This window comes from Acyrthosiphon pisum, chromosome A1 (genome assembly GCF_005508785.2).
Source record: "Acyrthosiphon pisum isolate AL4f chromosome A1, pea_aphid_22Mar2018_4r6ur, whole genome shotgun sequence".
Lineage (NCBI taxonomy): Eukaryota > Metazoa > Arthropoda > Insecta > Hemiptera > Aphididae > Acyrthosiphon > Acyrthosiphon pisum.
Window position 1 is genome coordinate 150,369,820 of NC_042494.1, and position 5,220 is coordinate 150,375,039.

Genomic DNA, 5,220 nt, shown 5'->3' on the forward strand with positions numbered 1-5,220 from the left:
TTACTGTATTAACCAATCAATTTATAACGATTGCTTTTCTTTATTGTACTTACATTAAATATCTATTTACACGACTGATATTTACCATATACATTTTTATTTCAAATTGTTAACTTATAGGCCCCACAGTCATTATTTTCTTGAATATTAAATAAAATATATATATAATATTATACTGTAATGAATACCAATCGATTGGGTACTATCTATATCGATAATCAGAATATCTTTTTTTAAATATAATTTGACTATTGTTTTGATGTTACAAGTTTTTTTTTTTTTTACTAGTTATTTTATTTTTTAATAAATGTTACTACTTGTATTGTTGATAAGCCTAAAATGTCATATGCATAAATAAATAATAAAAATCAGAATATCTTAAAGACTTAAACCAAAATATGTTTAAAATGATCGATTCAAAATATAATCGTTATTTATTGTTGGTACCTACATTATTTTTATTTGGGGTGATCAACGATAATTCAGTATCACAACCTAAGTAGATCAACTTAATTAAATAAAAGAAACCATTAAGAGTCATCTTATTATACTAATTTTATATTTTATTCCTAAGATTAAATTTTCAGCATCAAATATAAAAATTTTATATTAATTTTGAATTTAGAAAAAACTTACAATATGCACAAAGAAAAAGTGAAACAATTTTAACGGTTTTTGTTTAATTAACAATTTATTATTTCAAAGCAAAAGTTAAATATAGTAAAAATGTCTGCTAGATAAAACTTTTTACGTATTTAATTAAAATATATCTTGAAATTATGATTGTGACAAGTGCGAATTTTGAACATATTTTACTTATTTTATTATGTATAGTAACTATCAACTACTTTAATATTATAATAAGAAGCATGGTAAGAGTGAAACGTATACAAAAATATTTTTAAGTTTTATAACAGATATAAAATATTAATAACACAACAATTAATTTATTTATTATATGATTTTTTTTTAAAATATTTTTATACACCTAGATGTTTATACTTTTGAAACGTTTCACTACCTACTTTACTTTTTTATAGATATTATTAAATGTATATTTGTAGGTATATATATTTTTTTATTATACTAGAATAATAATATAATTTAAATAATATAACCACTATTTATGTCTAAATGAATGTCTTACAATTTGGGAAAAGCATTAACATAGTTTAAAATTTAGATACACATATTCATGAGTTAAAAATATTCAAAGTAAATAATTATTCCTTAAAAGTCTATTTTACCTACCTCAAAACAGTATAAAAATACTTAACTTACTACAGTTTGAAATTGTATGCAATTAAATTTATAGAAAAAATATGTTTATAATTATTTGTATTACAATATCAAATAACAATTATTATTTTACATCATATTACACAGTGCTGAAAACACAAATTTGAGGTACTGATGCAAAAATATTTTGACAAAAAAAATCTGTATGATAAAATTCGAGATCTCGGTACCTATAAACAATTTTACACTATTGTAACTGCATCAAACGTTATAAGGATATAAATTTAGTTGCATTTATGGAAAATTTACAAATAGCTTATAGGCGATTATTAAAATATTATTAGGGGACAGTTATAATCTTTTTTTATTTCCATTATCTGTTAAAATTCAAACAATATATTGTTATAATATGTTATCAAGTATTCAAGTGTAAACGATGTGTTATAACTTTCAATATAATGTTTTATTTTCTGCTTAAGATTAGGTAAATTTCATAACATCTTGTGCCGATGATATGTGTGGGCTCCGGGCAGTGGCGTATCCAGGGGAGGGGCTGAGGGGGCTGCAGCCCCCCCCCCCGAAATGTTAAAAATTATTTTAATGGTCTACGATAGTAGCTCAAAAAGTCTTAAATTGTATTTAAAATATTTAAAAATGTACAATATGTATTAACACTTTTCAGCTATCTATTTGTGCTAGTATACGTATTTAATGTGTAAAAGTGTAAAAGTTGATCAGCACCTCCCGAAAAAAAAATCCTGGCTACGCCACTGGCTCCGGGTACCTGAAATAGTGAAATCGATATCAAACGATGCGAGCGATGTGACGTACGAAATCGAAATAATTTTTATCCGGTGGCAGGCGTGGTATACGGTAACCGGTATAGTCACTCGAGTGGTTTGCGGTAAGTGGCGTGTGGCTAAAGCCGGATTCACAGCTACGTCGTGTGTCGTTTCATGTCGATCAAATCGTATTGTGATTAGACATTACTTTTTTGGTATATGTAGCCATGTAGGTAATAACCAAGTTGCAACCGAGTATACCAATAATTGACTACAGCTCACTTTTAAATCATATTGGTTACCAGTTGTTATCATAATAACCAAGCCCACGCACTACGCGACATACGACGTTGTTGTTGTTAACGGAATTCTGACGGTCGCCTTTAGCTCATCCACTCATTTTTATTGTACCACGATATCATAATATTATTAGCAATTCTGCTTTAAGTCATGACGGCTGGCGCAGAGAGAAACAAACGATATTCATGAACAAACTCATCGTCTTACTATATTAGTAGATCACATCAATCGCTACTCCACTGCAACTATAATATAGAAAAATATAACACAAAATAGTGGAAAACTATGTAATTTCGACCAAAATAAATTTACTCATTCACGACGACGTAATAAGCGTGCGCAGTGCGTACGATAGAGACTGTGGGGAAGTTGTCGACTAATTCTTTGCGGTGAACCTTTTTTTTAGTAAAATTAAATATATTCATATTTTAATTTTTTTAATTAATTAATCAGCTAATTTACTTATTCGTTTGAATTTTCTAAAACATTTATTACGATTTATCGATATAACTAATTTGTTCTTCCTCGGCGACACTAAGCGTGTGGCCGGGATAGTCTGCGGGGAACGTATTTGACTTATTCTCTGCGGTGAACGAGTGAACCATTTTTTTTTTTGAAATAAAATTAATTTGATTCATATTTTTATTTTTTTTTGATTTATTGATCAACGAATTTAATTTACATATTTGTTTGAATTTACCAAACATTAACTACGATTTATCGATATAATGCTAATTTGTTCATTCAAGTCGACATAAAGCGTGCGGACGGGATAGTCTTCGGAAAATGATATTGACTTATTTTCTGCAGCGAACCTTTTTTTTTTCATTTTAGGTGACACGATTATAATATTATATTGTGCATAAAGGATGTTCCAAACAAATTTAATTGTGTTCAGAACCATTGGTGTAGAAACATTTTTATACTCCGTCCGAAACCAAGTTTTCAACGTGTTTTATTGGAACCGGCCTCGAACTGAAATTTCATTTTGCTACACGACAATGACTCGAACATTTATGAAAATGTTTCTATGATAACATATTTTTATGAAAATAATACATCAAACAATGCGGCTGACCAAAACTAAAACACAGTAACCAACGTTCTTATCAAAATCGACTTTTTCGTATCCTCATTGACATATAGTTACGCTGAATGTAACCATATTATTTTCTTTGGATTCCGATGATTATTCATCGATTTACAAGCAAATAACCGCGCGAGCTTATCATATGATTAGGCCTGTGAACACTTCGTAAAATGGCTCTCCTGAACAATTCTACAAGTGTAGTTACTGTGTTATAGTTTTGTTCAGCCGAATGTTTGGAATGTGATTTCTTTGCATGGCCTTATTTATATAATAGTAGCTATACTAGCCAGTAGGTATTTAAGATGCCGACTTAGGTACATAATTTAAGTAATAACAATAATAAAAGTGTTTTAGGTATATTTATTACTGTGCGTATAATAAAACCATAAATGTTAACGTTTGATTTAGAAACAAATAAAGATATACCAGTTATAAAATATTATAATTTATCTTACATAATATGCCTTTGGTTTAGGAGTGTAACTATTGACTACTGATTAGTGACTATACACTACTTAGTACTTACTAGAGTTACTCGTATAGTGTGTATATAGGTACCAATCATTATTTAGAACTGTAAATTTGTATTGTATCATTATTTTTTTTTCTTTAATGTGATTCGTATCGTATGTAGCATATCACGTTTTTGATATTTCGAAAAAATAATTTGAATATTAATTTTTGGGGGGAGCGGCCTTGGGCCAAAGTAAATTTAAGGGAAGCTCGGCCCATCCATTCCCCCCGGCTACGTGCCTATATATATATAGGTAGCGATTGTGTGTGATCTAGATAATTGACACATATATTATGCTTTTGATGATATAATAGCACGGTAGTGTTTAAATAAATGTTGCTCCCTCGACCCTGCCGAATAGTTGCGATAGAACACAAGTCTAATCGTTTAAACGTAATTATACGTGAATACCTACTTGCAATATTATGAGCATTGAATATATCCACCAATGTCTGCGCACGCCAATAATATGATCGTTGAAGCGTATATTATCATGAACAAAACCGTCTAATGTATTCCATTACAAGGAACCAGCAGTGAACAATACACAATATCATATAATATAGCCGTATCGGAGTGTTTTGGTATTTTCTATGTTTTCTGGTACTTACTTGGATATAATATGTAGCTTAACGATTTAAAGGGATATACTGCTCAGGGTAATATTAATTGTTACATATATATTTTTTTTTAAAACTCGTGGTTTAACTAAACTAAAATTTGCATATTATATAAATTAATTATAGGTATGTGTGTTTATGCGCATGTGTTCACTACATAGTACTATATTATGTATATTTTTGTATATTTTTGAATTATTTATTCGATCAACAAAACATAATTATGATTTAATCATAACCATACTTAAAACATGGAATTCAGCAGTAGGTATGTAAATATGCATATATCTAAAGATAATAATAAGTTTATAACTAATAAGTAATAACATAATTTTTTAATAAAATGATTATAAGATGTTAACCGTATTTTGACATAACTTATGCTCAGCATAATACCATGTTAATAATATAATATATTGGTACATAAATTATAATAATCTATGTTTTAGTAAAATGAAAAACAGATAAAATCATTTTTAATAAAAACCTATAATTTGTACTGATTTACTAAATTAAAAATATTTACCGAAAAAAGAAATAAGGAAATGTTATATAATATGATTGCATTTTAGTATAAACTAAAAATAAACTATACTTATTACGTGGTTATTCCTAAAAAATTGTTGTATTATAAAATATATCAGTAATTATTTTCTAAATATATATATTTGTTAA